The sequence below is a fragment of the Drosophila biarmipes genome, chromosome 3L (assembly GCF_025231255.1).
Source record: "Drosophila biarmipes strain raj3 chromosome 3L, RU_DBia_V1.1, whole genome shotgun sequence".
Classification (NCBI taxonomy): Eukaryota; Metazoa; Arthropoda; class Insecta; order Diptera; family Drosophilidae; genus Drosophila; species Drosophila biarmipes.
Window position 1 is genome coordinate 3242727 of NC_066613.1, and position 17385 is coordinate 3260111.

The window sequence follows — 17385 nt, forward strand, 5'->3', positions numbered from 1 at the left end:
GGTACCTTAGCATTACGTCGTCGGATGCCAAGATATTTCGTAATTTCTAGAACGCTTGTTGTTGCGCTCCAGAGAATTGAACCGGAATGTTTCGCGACCTGTGTCTACTAACTGTTCCGTTTTCCCCTTTTAGGATGTCCGATATAGGTCTCGCTATTGCTGCGAAGTCCTTAATGAAACATCGGTAGTAACTGGCTAGGCCTAGAAACGATCGTACCTCAAAAACACTTTTGGGTTCCGGAAATTCTTTTATGGCCTTAACCTTCTCTGGGTCTGTTGTAGCACCGTTACAAATGACTATAAACCCGAGGAGACTCACACTTTTCTTAAAAAAGCTGGATTTCTCTATAGATACTCTCATGTTCGCCTCGTACAGGCTCTTAAGAACCCAATCTACGTGCTTGATGTGAGAGTTTTCGTCTTCCGAATAGATGATTACGTCGTCCACGTAAACATAGCAGAACTTGCCGATCTGTTCCCGTAGGATGTCGTCGATGGTCCTCTGAAAAATGCTGCCTGCATTTTTGAGACCAAACGGTAGTCTGCGGAATTCATATTTCCCCCCATTCACTGAGAAAGAAGTTTTTTCTTTGTCGCGTTCTGCGAGTAGGATCTGGTGGTAGCCAGACTTGAGGTCCAGCGTTGATAAATATTTAGCATTACCCAGGTTGCCTAATATCATGTTAATATTTGGCATGGGGTATTTGTCGGGCACGGTTCTTTCGTTTAGCTTGCGAAAGTCAATAACTAGCCGCATTTTCCGGTTGCCGTGCTCATCGTCCCTATCCACAACCCAAATTGGATAGTTGTAGGGGGATACCGACTTCTGAATTATCCCGTTCTTAAGCAGATCTTCAATCTCTTTGTTGACGAAATCCGCTGCTCCCATGAAGTACGGGTATAATTTTGCGTATATGGGCTCCTCATTAACTGTTCGGATGGTGGCTACCACCGATGTGTTGTAAGGCAAAGCCTCATTAGGGTTTGCGAAAGCCTTTTTCCTGGTCTTCAGCATTTTCAAAAACGAGTCTTTTGCCGATGGCGGTGCATCTGAGCAGTTCACGCTGGTGAAATTTACGTCAGTGCACGTGTGGAACTCGATTTCCTTCGCCTCGGTGCCCCAATTTAGGCTACCGGAAGCTAGGCAAAGCGTTGCCCCTGTCTGCTTTAATAAGTCAAGGCCGATTATTCCATCAAAGGTGGATAAGTCCGGTAGTAGAAAGAACGTAGTTTTTAAATTAAATAAGGACACAAAGCATTTCTTTGTGATAGTAGTAACGCCATGAAGTGAATGAATAGTGAAAGGGGAATCGACGGGGCGAACGCCTTTTAAACCTTCATGAGTTCGAATGAAATTTTTCGACGCGCCCGTGTCGATGAGGAACTTCATTTCTTTCCCTGCTACTCTTCGTCTGATGACGGGTAGCAGGGATTTTCCCCTAAAAAATTAATCGTTTCTAATTCGTATTCAGAGATGGCGTCGTCGTCGACTTTCGCCGCTGCGCTGGAAGCTGCGGCTGCGTACGCACCCTCAGCTTGATCTGCGCTTTGGGCGATATGGTTAACCCTCTGTCTTTTGTGAGGGCCTGATCGACCGGAGGGGGTCGGCTTCCCGTTTTGGTAAGCCTGTGTCTGGGTTGGTTGTCTCATCCTGGAAATAGATGGGTCAATGTCCATCCGTTCTGGGGTATTTCCTTGCGGTACAGAATGTACCTGCGCCCTATGCTGTTTGCTAAAGTGCGGGTTTTTACCAGCACCGAACTGTTGATTTGCGTGAGGAAAGGATTTTTCCTGTTGGCGATCTTGTGGCTTTGAGGTTTGCCTACGATCCCTATCCTCTTGGCTCTTTGCAAACGAAGTTGCGAATGTATATCTCTCGTGGTTAGATTCCACTTCCTGGGCTAATGCCAATGCAGTTGCAAGCATGTCTTTCGGCTTCGCCGAGACAAGGACGTCGGAAAGACTGCGTTTGAGTCCCGAAATAAATACGCGGAGCGCGTCGTCCCGGAACTTCTCACATAAGATTCTTGCCGCCGACGCTTCGTACGACATCGTGGCTTTATTGGTAAGCAAGGTGAGCTTTTTCTCGACCTCGTCATAGTATTGTAGGAGAGTGAGGCTTCCCTGTCTGAGGGAGCTCCCGTAAACTCGGGCAAGCATTTTACGGCGTCCAGGGGCTCATTGCACTGGATGTTGCCCTAAATCAATGGGCTCATAGACCTTGATTTTGGGGGTTGCCGTCTGCGCGGGTGCTGCTTGCACCGCAGCAACTTGGGCGGCTAATTCTTGAATGGTTTGGCGTAATTCAGCTTCTCTGGCCGCCTCTGCCAGGGCTTGGCTAACTGCGGCCTGGATAACATCCCTAAGCTGGTTCGAGTCCATCATCTCTACTTGGGGGTATTAGGGGGTTCTTGAGTGGGTGTGGAAGTGCGCGGGGGCTCTTCTCTGTCGGATTATGAGTCACTACCAAACCCCTTATTCTGCCTGTATTGCGTGAACTGAGAGTTCATGTGTAGTGGAGCTAAATCGCACTGGTAAGAACTGCTCGCTCAATCTGTTTTGGAGGCAGTTGGCATGGTAAGGGGTACGCGGGGACGGAGCCGCCGCTTATCAACGATGTATGTGTGCTCGTTGAATTGAGCTGACGCCTTGCCAAGCACTGGCAAGGTGAGGGGTACGCGGGGCCTGAGCCTCCGCTATGATAAACAAAGAAAAAAAATAAAAAACAACGATTGCCACACAAATGCATGTGCGACCGTATCGGGTTCGCATGTAGAGTGGAGACAAAGAATAAAAAATAAATTTTGGACTGCGAAGCTAATACCGAGAATTTTTATTCGAGCGAAGCGACAAATAGAAACAAAATAAACTATCAGCACACAGGAAAAAAGGTTTTCCTTTTATATATTTAAATAATAAATGCCCAATAAAAATCCGAATTTGGTATGCTCAATTATAAGAGTCTTGGCTCTGATATTTGTCCTCCACAATACGCTAATTTATACACCAAAAGTATCTGAAGGGTAGCAGTACACCGCTGCATAGAGTTTATGTTGCGTACACAGTGCGAAAAAATATTAGTGAAAGAAATAAACACTAAACATTATTAAAGTCGTAACGTTTAATATTGAGATTCTTTTTTATTTATTTATTTTTTTTTTTCACTTTAGACTTGTTAATTTGTTCCCTGGTCCGAACGGATTATTTTTTAGTCGAAGACGTAAAAAGTTTGGCCGAAGGGCCCACTTACATGGTCTGTAATGGTGTGTTTATATCTCTCAACGGTTGCGCTGCTGTCACCTTCCAACTTCTGCTAGTTGGGCGCCAATTAAAACAAGTAATATTCCAATTTGTGTAAATTGATAATATTGCAAAGCCGGCTGGCTATGCCTCCGTGGCAGGGGTAGAGCCGGCTGATTAGGTATTGGTGACCGCCAAGGCTTGCAGCCACTGGAGAGTCGGGTGGTCGCTTCGACTTCCTTCCTCAATTGATTGTCCGGGCCGGCGGTAGGTCACTGCCGCTGGTTGGATATCCGTGGCGAGGGTCGGCGGAAGGTAACTGCCGCTGGTGGCCCACGTCGCTGTAGATCCCAAGGGATGGTCGTACTGCTCCTATGTTGAGATAGGGAGATTACGGTGGAAGGATGACTGTCCTTCGATACCGCTGGCCTAGTGACTCAGTCAGTATAATAATTAATAAAAGAGTTAACGGCTAAGTGCCTCTCATGCATGAGAGCTGGTGCTCTTTATTTATTGAATATTAAATATGAACTGAATATGTGAAAAGAACTTAAAGCTAACAAAGGCTCACAGCGGCCACGCAAATATGCAGTGTCTGCCGTCTGTGCACGACCCATTGCTGGGTCAGCAGTCTGGCCGGAGCTTCATTATGATGTTGACTGTGGTCAACGACTCTGGTCTGGCTGACCATAGTTAACTTATATACTCTATGGGGTCGAAAACGCTTTCTTCTGCCTGTTGCATACTTTCAGACGAATCTTGTAAGCCTTTTAACTCTATGAGTAAAGGGTATAATAAAAAAAAATTATAAAATTATATTGAAGTCCGACTTAGGAAAATATAATATATTAAAAGCAATAAAGGAATATTTTATTTCAGAATTTGGAATGAAAACATTTTATAAAGTGTATTTACTTAGAGGAATGTACAAACATGTTTTATCACAAAAGTTGATATCAAAAGTGCGATCGTAATGAAATCAAACCTCTTAAGAGGTGTAATTTTTCAATAGTTATGGATTTAATAATAAATAAATCTTTTCAACCTGTTTTCAAAAGACTATAATTTTTATTAATTATTATGATTAGCAAATTAAATTACCTTTACAGAGTCATAAATTAGGATTAATTAAAGTAATTAATCAAAAGTTATGGAAACCTATTTTTAAAAATCTATTATTTTTATTAATAATTATGATTACCTAATTAAATTACCCTTAAAGAGTCATATATAACGACTTTGTAGCATTATTCGTTTAGAAACTATAACAGTTGAAACGGGTCTTTGGGTCGTTTTTATAATCTTGCAGAGGGTATAATATTTCAGTCACAAGTTTTCCACGTAGTGAAGGAGACGTTTTCGACCCCATAAAGTTTATATATTCGTGATTAAGATCACTAGACTGAAACATTCTCAAAAGTCTTCTTTCTTTCTTTTGCAGTTAGTATATAAGTCGGAACCAGCCGGATCGGACAACTATATCTTGTATCTCCCATAGCAATAATCGAAAAACAATTTTTAATTTATATCTGTAGTGTTTTTTAACATATAACTTCCTACCCTTGCAAATACAATTTTTTAATTAGTTCTATATCAAATAACTATCAAAACGATCCGAAAATTAGTGGGAAAATAATTTGAAGCTAATTATAGCTTCGGTGTTTTCTGACATCTTTTCTTGGGAATATCATTTTTTATATTTTTAAGACTTTCGAGTTAAATTTAATAAAAATCGGACGACTCTAACATATAGCTGTCGAAAATACGGTCAGAGAAATAATGGAATAATTTGTTTTTAATATCATAAAGCTAGCAAAAATACTTTAAAATTTAACTTAGTGTTATTAAAGTTGATTATTTCCTATAACTGTAAGGGTATACAAACTTGGGCTTGCCAAAGTAAACTTCCTTTCTTGTTTTATTTTCCACCAAACTAGAGGAGCTTGTCGGTATATTATGAAAATTGTCTGAGGTATGCAACAGAATTTTCGGCCATAAAATGAATTGTAAATATGCAAGCGAAACCGTGCTCCTCATCAGTCAAAGTTGGTGTCGAGAAAGAAATATTAACTCTGAACCATTATCCATTCTTGCTTGTTAAGAAACGCCAAAAACAAAAAATATCAGTGGTGTATCAATTGATTGGTTCCATCCTCGGCGAATCAAAACAGCTAGTTGGGGCTAAGATACCTTGCCCACGAGCTTGGCCATTTCTTTTATATTGCGATCTTTAACGAGTCCAGCTTGGCTTAAACACCAAAGAAAAAATAGGTTTTGAAAAATACAAAAAATTCAATTTCCTTTAAATACAACTCACTATAATACCTAATTTACTACGGCAAGGCAAGGCATAAAAGGAGAAAATAAAAGCCCAGATAAAAGTTTATTTTTCTTTTAATTTTTTCTTTAGCACCTGTGTCAAAGTGTTCCATCCGGTGTGTCAAGGGTACATCTAGCTCTCAGCCCAGAGAGTCACGTCCCTGTTACATTTTAAATTGACAAATTTACTACCGGGTCGTTTTCATTTGAGAAAGTGGAAACTATCAAACTTAGTACAACCACTACTCTCGGAACAATTCTCCTTGCCATTAATTCTTGGCTTGGCTTACTTTGTAGTTGCATATCAGAACCACACTGAAAATTTACCAAAATAAAAATTGTTTACAATTCTTCTTCTTATTTACAAGACCAAAACGACCGGTTTTTCGTAATGGATCATTATATACTACAGTTCTATATTTAGTGTTGAACGTTAATTCACTAAGAGCAGTAAAAACAAGTGACGCAACGACACCAAACACGTGCTTGTTACGCGCGGATCCATTTTCATTTCCTGCAAATACGGCTCGCGAGGAAGGTATAAAGGATAAATAAAAACAATAAATAAAATAAAAATGAAGAACACAAATTATGATTTTAATATTAATACCGGTATAAAAGTTAAAAAACAAATGAAATGATAATGGGTGCCAAAATGCCAAAGAACGCGAAATGCCTCGTGCAGACTTAAATAGCTTAGTTAAGTTTAACGGGAACATTAAAGGCGGCTTACCAAATCTACGGAATAAATATCGCCTATGATAAGATTATGCATGAAAATAGTACCAAGCATAACTTTACGATTTACAAAATAAGGCAAATAAATCAATGTTAATCTACTCGAGTATGAAGGCAATCTTACGTTTTGATCCAAGTTCCTGGCATAACTAATCGACGCTTCCGAACCGTCTAAAGCCCGCTTTCTTTACCTACTAGAGCCAAAGACTAAGCTTAGATACGCATTCGAGAATAAAAAGAAAACATCATCTAAGGAAACCCGCAACCCTCGTTTTTATCTTTTTGGGGAAACTGGGATATTTCTCAGCTTGGCACGGAATGCCCCAAATACCAAACACAACCAAATAATCACATAGCTGTCATTACTCGTAGAGTAAAAGGGTATACTTGATTCGTCGAAAAATAGGCAGAAGGAAGCGAACCTACCCCAAAAAGTATATATATTCTTGACCAGGATCACAAGTTGAGTCGTCGGTCTGTTTGTATGAACGCTGAGATCTCGGAAACAATAATAGCTAGAAGAGTCAGACTTGGCATGCTGGTTCCTGGTCTTCCTGCGCAGAGCAAGTTTTAGAGTTGGAAAACAATCGATGGCCAAACACAACAAGCTATCGATTAAAATGGGTCTTGTCATTATTTTATTTATATTAAACAGGTAGTGAAAATTTAAATACTTTGGAAGCAAGAGGTGGTGTTGGTTGTAGGCGTGGTGGTACAAAATGGACAAGTTTGTGAAAAGTAAGTATTGTTTCAAAATGGAGCTTTGCTTACAAGTGAATATATATACTTGCGTATGTATTGGTATGGCATCCATTCAGTTCTGCAGTCCGGTCGCCGGGACATGTCCAAGCGCAGAAAGGTGTTTCATTTTTTTTTCTGTCTAAAACTGTATGCTGCTGTCGACGTCAGCAGAGAATTCGGAGCAGAGTAGAAGACTTCCGATCTTCGGATATTACCCTCTCTTTCTGTGTCTTAAAATCTGCCAGCCCGCGGCTCTCAGAAAGCAACCTTCGGACGGTCCTCTTTTTGCGTCTCTCCGTTATGTTCAGAAAGAAACCAAAAGAAGAATAAGTCTTGGTGCATTCTGTTTGAGTTATGAAAAGAAATGCAAATTGTGCGCTGCGATTTGAATTTATTAATAAAAGTGATATTTAAAAAAAAATCAAGCCAGGTAAGTGTTTTCTTGAGTTGAAGATGTTGTGCGTTGATTCACGTTTTGAGATTTTATACGTTTTCTAACATAATCCAGAAAAATCTGGTTCCGTTACCCGAAAGTGGCATGATGAAATCTCTCAAAGAGCTTTAAACAGCTTGAAAAGGTAAATATACAAGTATACAAGTAAAAAACTTTTTTTAAGCACATGCCCTTATTTTTTCATGAGCATTGGACAGGGATTCCGAGGACCCGGACCGAACGGTCAAATATTAAAAACAAATTATTAAAAAAAAACAGACAGAGAAACAGACTTGCGAATAATAATTGTAATTCTAAAAAAAATGTAAATTATATAAAATTATATATAAATTAAATAAAATATAGTAAAAAGTAAATTAATATATATGTTTTTTTAATTCAATATTTGGAAAGGTGAAACTCCATGGAAAAATTGCAAATTTCTGAATGGATTTTTCTGGGACATTTCCCTTGCAGGTGAAACTCAATAGAAAAATCGTGAATTTCGGAAGAGATTTCCTTTGGACGTGTCCCTTGCAGGTAAAACTTCATGGAAAAATCAAGAATTTCCAAAGGGATTTCCCTGGGAAGTGTCCCTTGCAGGTGAAAATCCATGGAAAAATCAAGAAATTCAGAAGAGATTTCCCTGGGACGTTTCCCCTGCAGGGTATAAAACAAATAAGTATAAGGAACAGCGGGAAATGCAAGTGGACTTCGAAAAAATTTCCTTTGCATTTTCCCCTCAGAAAAAACGGACATCCCATAGAAGTTTCCATATGGGGAGTCCTGTGGGCTTCCCAAGGGGATTCCAATTGGATTTTTTTCCGGAACTGAAGGGTTTAAAAACATTTATTGCATGCTGTTTTTATTTTTATTATTTTAGTAACATCGACATCAATTATTATTATTATTATTGTCATAAGGAGAATGAAGATGGTATACTCGTACAGCATATTCCCTGTTTTGCTGGAACAGTGCGCTTTTCATGATGCAGCGTATCCAGGAGACAAATGAATTCCTTTAAAAAACCCCGCGGTAGGGACCGCGGTTGACTGCAGACGAAATAACTCTCGTAACAGAATTTATTGAGATACCAATCCATTTCAGGATGCAACAGTATCCATTTCTGCAGATACTAAAGCGACCATATCACTGATTATCTCAACGTGCTGCAAGCAGCGCCAAAAAGTATCTATAATGGAATCGTTCATATCTCCAGAGGCAAAACAAGTCGTCGATTAGCTCCGATCGGTCCGATTGCCAGAAAGGTTTTCGCCGTACGAGACGCGAGAAGCAACAAGGCTTGCAACTGAGCAGGCAGCAAAAGCCTTGGAGCTGGAAGTGTCCACATTCTTCTCCATAACTGTACAACGTCCACAGCCAAAACCACCACAACAAAAACCTAACCAACCAAATCTAACAAAGCTGACGCTCTAATAATTTTGCGCCAATATTTTAAGTTGCGCATGAAGCAGAAGAAGTAAATCCACTTGAGTATTGGAAGGTAATAAAAAATTTAATATTTAACCAAAATGTAACCAAAAATATTTTCTCCTTATTTTAGGAGCATAAGAAGGGTTCTACAGCCTTAGCAATGCTGGCAAAAAAGGCCTCATGCGTGCCAGCATCTTCTTGCGCTTCAGAGCTAGCATTCACCAAAGCTGGACAGATTGTGTCCGATAGGAGATGCGCACTAAAACCGAACAAGAATAGTGATCTTAAATAAAAAACTTGTTGTTATATTTGTGTTTAACTGAAAACATTTATTTTCAAAAACATCGATGGTCTCAGAAATCGATTGTTTTCCAGGTCTAGCAAGTTTGTCTCAGCGGGGTGCCACGCCCACAATTAGCTAAACAGTTTTTATGATAGAAAAAAATTTTAACTGAAAAGTTACCGCCTTAGTTTTCATGCTAGAAAAAATTGTATTTTGCTAAAATGTATTTGTCTCAACAATATTTTTCGATTGACCTAAACAAAATTTTGACACGCCCACTCTAACGCCCACAAACGTGTAAACGCTTAGATCTGTCTGCCGCCTATACATATGACATATTCTAAAATAGCGGTTAGGTGGCGCTTTAAAATATACCTTTTCTGCTTATATATCTTCATATTCCGTATGCTCCCTTAAGCTGAGTAATGGGTATCTGATGGTCGATAATTATGGTATCTGTGCCCTCACACAGGGTGCTCCTTGCATTCCGTACTGAAGCTCATCGCATATAAGACTTTTAGTTAACACTGCACTGCGTTTGGGACGTCGATAACGAGAAACTCGATTAACATTTAAATAATTCGAACAGCAACAAATTATTATGTCGAATGTTGGGCAACGTAAAAAAGGAAGTTGCTTAAGTCGAATTCAAATTCAAACGGTATGAAAAAGGAGCGCGTAATAAGCATGCACTGGCGGAAGACAAATGGTTGGCACATGATTAGTTCAGATTTGGTGCCGGCGGCGCGCAGTCGCACGGGTTCAAGTAAGAAGAATGTTTCTCCTGTATATTTTCATATTGTAAACCGAGTAGTTGAAGAGGAAAAAGGGCAATACCCTGCAAGAAAGAGGGCGATAATTCTATCGCCTATCGTCCAGAAGTCATTTCGAAGTCACTTCTGGAAGATAGAAAGACGATAGTACACATTTTACAAAAACAAAATGTACATATATCGCGTAGAAGTAACTTCTAAGTCACGTCTGGAGGATAGATAAACGATAGCACACATTTTACAAAAACAAAAAGGGTCGCGAACGCGAAGAAGTAACTTCTGAGACACTTCTGGGCGATAGTTAGATGATACAAAAACAAAGTTACTGGGAAAAAGGAGGACACGATTATTGCCGTTACCCTTTTATTCTGAAAATTCCTCTCCCCTTTAACCTACGCTGTTGTTTTTCGAGCGTCAGTTTATTTCGCAATTTGCTTGTGATCAGTCCAGTTTTGTATAAAGTTTATGTGTTGCTTTGTTTTTCGGAATTTTTTAAATTGTATAACACATTAAAATCTCCAACTACTTCAAGATATTTTCACATTACCTGGCTCGATTGCAGTGAAATAAGCATTCAAAGATTCTCCACCTAATTATAAAAGGTAATTCCTCCAAATTTATTTTAATTTTAAATATAAAAAAAATTTTGATTCTGTTTATTTAAGAAATGGTTATTATTTCTCATGTGAACGGAGCTGGACATAAATAAAATTATCAATCAGCATTTCCGACATGACAAGGACCGTGTCTACAAGCGCTCAAAGACGTTATAGAAAATAAATCCAAAATATTGCCGAACATGTAAAAACAAGTTTTTTATTCAAGATTTTCAAAGGGGACAGGCCCCTCTGGTATCTTCTACAAGCATCTTTTATGTCACTTCTAAGTAACTTCTAGAAGTTACTTCGGCGATATCGAAGTCACTCCCGTCGGTAAGGAATGTGTATCTTCTGAGACATATTCACGAATTCAGTTATGTACCAAAAAATAAAACAATCCACATCCGGAGCAGGAAACGCCGCTCTTCAATAACATAAACAATTCTTGCAATCAATAAGTGTCGCACCCTGAGTGGCACTCTTACTTTCAAATTATTGTGTACAATCAATATCCCAAGCGTGCGACTTCGCTCCCAAACTTATGTACAATCCATATCCCAATCGCTCCCAAACTTTTGTAAACAAAGGGCAGCACAAGAAAGATTTTTGTCGCAAGAAATTAGTCTTAAGCTGAGTTCATTTGAATAAAGACGTGAAACTAAATATTCGTTAATTTATTCTTCTTAGCGTTGTCCTTAGTCAACTGACGGGACATTAGCTCGACTCATTAAATTAATAAACAATTTTACTGGCGCAGTCGGTAGGATACAAAAAGTATCCGAAAAAAAAGAACCTCGAGTGAAAAATAAATTCAATTTTATAATTCAGTTCTCGATTAACAATTACGCGACCCTTCAATCCTTCAATTCCGATTATAATTCCAATTCGGTTGTCCAACAAAAAGTGGAAGTATAAAAACAAACAAAAAAACTCAATAAGTCCAAAGACAACTAGCAGTTTATAAGAGAAATAAGAATAACATATCAAAATTAAAGAAAAATTAAGTCCAACAAAACTAAAATAAATAAGAGAAATCAAAATAAAATAAAACAAATTTTTATTTTTACTGTAACAACGAAACATTAACTTTACAATAACAATGACACCACCAGTTATCGCCGCGCCCCAAATCGTGGCGCTAAACGACAACAATCTTGCTAAAGCTCGTCGGCAACTTAAAGACATCATGCCATTTAAGGGTGATCCAGAAACCCTCTATACCTTCATCAGCAGAGTGGACTATGTAATTTTACTCTACCAAACTAATGATGTCTGACAACAGAGGATTCTACTTGGAGCTATCGAAGGAAGCTTAGACGGACACGTAACACGATCATTGGGCCTTCCGAGCATCGAAGATTGGCCTACCCTTAGATCGAGACTAATTGCAGAATTTAAGCCGCAGACACCGAACTACAAACTAAAAACACCTTATTAGGGAAATCTGAGAGCATTCTGCGAAGAAGCGGAAAGACGACGTCAACTACTAATTTCAAAATTGCATCTGGAAGGTAACCAATCAGATTTTCTTATTTATGTGCAGGCGAGTAAAGATTCCATTAAAATACTGATTAGAAAATTACCAATACAATTATTTACTATTTTGGCTCATCATGATATTGCAGACTTAAGATCATTAATTACTATTGCACAAAATGAGATAATATATGAAGAACATATTAATTTTAAATTGAATAAAAATACAGAAAACCGTAATAAAAATGCAAACCCTACTCAGAATTCGAAATCACACAAATTTAATACAAATACCCAAATCCCATATCAGCCAAAGAACGCGAAATGCCTCGTGCAGACTTAAATAGCTTAGTTAAGTTTAACGGGAACATTAAAGGCGGCTTACCAAATCTACGGAATAAATATCGCCTTTGATAAGATTATGCATGAAAATAGTACCAAGCATAACTTTACGATTTACAAAATAAGGCAAATAAATCAATGTTAATCTACTCGAGTATGAAGGCAATCCTACGTTTTGATCCAAGTTCCTGGCATAACTAATCGACGCTTCCGAACCGTCTAAAGCCCGCTTTCTTTACCTACTAGAGCCAAAGACTAAGCTTAGATACGCATTCGAGAATAAAAAGAAAACATCATCTAAGGAAACCCGCAACCCTCGTTTTTATCTTTTTGGGGAAACTGGGATATTTCTCAGCTTGGCACGGAATGCCCCAAATACCAAACACAACCAAATAATCACATAGCTGTCATTACTCGTAGAGTAAAAGGGTATACTTGATTCGTCGAAAAATAGGCAGAAGGAAGCGAACCTACCCCAAAAAGTATATATATTCTTGACCAGGATCACAAGTTGAGTCGTCGGTCTGTTTGTATGAACGCTGAGATCTCGGAAACAATAATAGCTAGAAGAGTCAGACTTGGCATGCTGGTTCCTGGTCTTCCTGCGCAGAGCAAGTTTTAGAGTTGGAAAACAATCGATGGCCAAACACAACAAGCTATCGATTAAAATGGGTCTTGTCATTATTTTATTTATATTAAACAGGTAGTGAAAATTTAAATACTTTGGAAGCAAGAGGTGGTGTTGGTTGTAGGCGTGGTGGTACAAAATGGACAAGTTTGTGAAAAGTAAGTATTGTTTCAAAATGGAGCTTTGCTTACAAGTGAATATATATACTTGCGTATGTATTGGTATGGCATCCATTCAGTTCTGCAGTCCGGTCGCCGGGACATGTCCAAGCGCAGAAAGGTGTTTCATTTTTTTTTCTGTCTAAAACTGTATGCTGCTGTCGACGTCAGCAGAGAATTCGGAGCAGAGTAGAAGACTTCCGATCTTCGGATATTACCCTCTCTTTCTGTGTCTTAAAATCTGCCAGCCCGCGGCTCTCAGAAAGCAACCTTCGGACGGTCCTCTTTTTGCGTCTCTCCGTTATGTTCAGAAAGAAACCAAAAGAAGAATAAGTCTTGGTGCATTCTGTTTGAGTTATGAAAAGAAATGCAAATTGTGCGCTGCGATTTGAATTTATTAATAAAAGTGATATTTAAAAAAAAATCAAGCCAGGTAAGTGTTTTCTTGAGTTGAAGATGTTGTGCGTTGATTCACGTTTTGAGATTTTATACGTTTTCTAACATAATCCAGAAAAATCTGGTTCCGTTACCCGAAAGTGGCATGATGAAATCTCTCAAAGAGCTTTAAACAGCTTGAAAAGGTAAATATACAAGTATACAAGTAAAAAACTTTTTTTAAGCACATGCCCTTATTTTTTCATGAGCATTGGACAGGGATTCCGAGGACCCGGACCGAACGGTCAAATATTAAAAACAAATTATTAAAAAAAAACAGACAGAGAAACAGACTTGCGAATAATAATTGTAATTCTAAAAAAAATGTAAATTATATAAAATTATATATAAATTAAATAAAATATAGTAAAAAGTAAATTAATATATATGTTTTTTTAATTCAATATTTGGAAAGGTGAAACTCCATGGAAAAATTGCAAATTTCTGAATGGATTTTTCTGGGACATTTCCCTTGCAGGTGAAACTCAATAGAAAAATCGTGAATTTCGGAAGAGATTTCCTTTGGACGTGTCCCTTGCAGGTAAAACTTCATGGAAAAATCAAGAATTTCCAAAGGGATTTCCCTGGGAAGTGTCCCTTGCAGGTGAAAATCCATGGAAAAATCAAGAAATTCAGAAGAGATTTCCCTGGGACGTTTCCCCTGCAGGGTATAAAACAAATAAGTATAAGGAACAGCGGGAAATGCAAGTGGACTTCGAAAAAATTTCCTTTGCATTTTCCCCTCAGAAAAAACGGACATCCCATAGAAGTTTCCATATGGGGAGTCCTGTGGGCTTCCCAAGGGGATTCCAATTGGATTTTTTTCCGGAACTGAAGGGTTTAAAAACATTTATTGCATGCTGTTTTTATTTTTATTATTTTAGTAACATCGACATCAATTATTATTATTATTATTGTCATAAGGAGAATGAAGATGGTATACTCGTACAGCATATTCCCTGTTTTGCTGGAACAGTGCGCTTTTCATGATGCAGCGTATCCAGGAGACAAATGAATTCCTTTAAAAAACCCCGCGGTAGGGACCGCGGTTGACTGCAGACGAAATAACTCTCGTAACAGAATTTATTGAGATACCAATCCATTTCAGGATGCAACAGTATCCATTTCTGCAGATACTAAAGCGACCATATCACTGATTATCTCAACGTGCTGCAAGCAGCGCCAAAAAGTATCTATAATGGAATCGTTCATATCTCCAGAGGCAAAACAAGTCGTCGATTAGCTCCGATCGGTCCGATTGCCAGAAAGGTTTTCGCCGTACGAGACGCGAGAAGCAACAAGGCTTGCAACTGAGCAGGCAGCAAAAGCCTTGGAGCTGGAAGTGTCCACATTCTTCTCCATAACTGTACAACGTCCACAGCCAAAACCACCACAACAAAAACCTAACCAACCAAATCTAACAAAGCTGACGCTCTAATAATTTTGCGCCAATATTTTAAGTTGCGCATGAAGCAGAAGAAGTAAATCCACTTGAGTATTGGAAGGTAATAAAAAATTTAATATTTAACCAAAATGTAACCAAAAATATTTTCTCCTTATTTTAGGAGCATAAGAAGGGTTCTACAGCCTTAGCAATGCTGGCAAAAAAGGCCTCATGCGTGCCAGCATCTTCTTGCGCTTCAGAGCTAGCATTCACCAAAGCTGGACAGATTGTGTCCGATAGGAGATGCGCACTAAAACCGAACAAGAATAGTGATCTTAAATAAAAAACTTGTTGTTATATTTGTGTTTAACTGAAAACATTTATTTTCAAAAACATCGATGGTCTCAGAAATCGATTGTTTTCCAGGTCTAGCAAGTTTGTCTCAGCGGGGTGCCACGCCCACAATTAGCTAAACAGTTTTTATGATAGAAAAAAATTTTAACTGAAAAGTTACCGCCTTAGTTTTCATGCTAGAAAAAATTGTATTTTGCTAAAATGTATTTGTCTCAACAATATTTTTCGATTGACCTAAACAAAATTTTGACACGCCCACTCTAACGCCCACAAACGTGTAAACGCTTAGATCTGTCTGCCGCCTATACATATGACATATTCTAAAATAGCGGTTAGGTGGCGCTTTAAAATATACCTTTTCTGCTTATATATCTTCATATTCCGTATGCTCCCTTAAGCTGAGTAATGGGTATCTGATGGTCGATAATTATGGTATCTGTGCCCTCACACAGGGTGCTCCTTGCATTCCGTACTGAAGCTCATCGCATATAAGACTTTTAGTTAACACTGCACTGCGTTTGGGACGTCGATAACGAGAAACTCGATTAACATTTAAATAATTCGAACAGCAACAAATTATTATGTCGAATGTTGGGCAACGTAAAAAAGGAAGTTGCTTAAGTCGAATTCAAATTCAAACGGTATGAAAAAGGAGCGCGTAATAAGCATGCACTGGCGGAAGACAAATGGTTGGCACATGATTAGTTCAGATTTGGTGCCGGCGGCGCGCAGTCGCACGGGTTCAAGTAAGAAGAATGTTTCTCCTGTATATTTTCATATTGTAAACCGAGTAGTTGAAGAGGAAAAAGGGCAATACCCTGCAAGAAAGAGGGCGATAATTCTATCGCCTATCGTCCAGAAGTCATTTCGAAGTCACTTCTGGAAGATAGAAAGACGATAGTACACATTTTACAAAAACAAAATGTACATATATCGCGTAGAAGTAACTTCTAAGTCACGTCTGGAGGATAGATAAACGATAGCACACATTTTACAAAAACAAAAAGGGTCGCGAACGCGAAGAAGTAACTTCTGAGACACTTCTGGGCGATAGTTAGATGATACAAAAACAAAGTTACTGGGAAAAAGGAGGACACGATTATTGCCGTTACCCTTTTATTCTGAAAATTCCTCTCCCCTTTAACCTACGCTGTTGTTTTTCGAGCGTCAGTTTATTTCGCAATTTGCTTGTGATCAGTCCAGTTTTGTATAAAGTTTATGTGTTGCTTTGTTTTTCGGAATTTTTTAAATTGTATAACACATTAAAATCTCCAACTACTTCATTACCTGGCTCGATTGCAGTGAAATAAGCATTCAAAGATTCTCCACCTAATTATAAAAGGTAATTCCTCCAAATTTATTTTAATTTTAAATATAAAAAAAATTTTGATTCTGTTTATTTAAGAAATGGTTATTATTTCTCATGTGAACGGAGCTGGACATAAATAAAATTATCAATCAGCATTTCCGACATGACAAGGACCGTGTCTACAAGCGCTCAAAGACGTTATAGAAAATAAATCCAAAATATTGCCGAACATGTAAAAACAAGTTTTTTATTCAAGATTTTCAAAGGGGACAGGCCCCTCTGGTATCTTCTACAAGCATCTTTTATGTCACTTCTAAGTAACTTCTAGAAGTTACTTCGGCGATATCGAAGTCACTCCCGTCGGTAAGGAATGTGCCACTTCGGCGGCACTTCTCGGAGTCACTTCGGCGACACTTTCAGAAGTATCGCCGAAGTCACTCCTGAAAGTGTCGCCTAAGACACTTGTGAGTGACTTCCCGAAGTGTCGCCGACGTGCCTTCAAGAAGTGCCGCCAAAGTGGCACATTTCTTTCCGACGAGAGTGACTTCGGCGATCCGAATGCGATATCGCGGACGATAGTTATCATCTTCTAGAAGTCACTTAGAAGTATCTTCCGTGATAGATCATGTTTTCTTATACCCTGCAAGCAAAAATGCGATAATTCTATCGCCTGTCGTCCAGAAGTCACTTCAAAGTCACTTCTGGAAGATAGAAAGACGATAGTACACATTTTACAAAA

The 17385-nt window shown here is 38.7% G+C and overlaps 1 long non-coding RNA gene across 21 annotated transcripts; it reads left to right on the forward strand.

Annotated features, from left to right (window-relative positions):
- Nucleotides 1–6884: 6884 nt before the first annotated feature.
- On the forward strand, nt 6885–15342 carry LOC108023295 (uncharacterized). Of its 21 annotated transcripts, none has more exons than XR_007763741.1 (4): nt 6892–7035; nt 8355–8506; nt 14708–15104; nt 15165–15342. It is a non-coding gene; the product is annotated as an uncharacterized LOC108023295 (long non-coding RNA). The 21 variants fall into 21 exon arrangements; XR_007763742.1 differs by lacking the exons at nt 14708–15104; nt 15165–15342 and adding exons at nt 8579–8975; nt 9036–9211; XR_007763744.1 differs by lacking the exon at nt 8355–8506 and adding an exon at nt 14484–14635 and having other exon boundaries at nt 6893–7035.
- The last annotated feature ends 2043 nt before the right edge of the window (nt 15343–17385 follow it).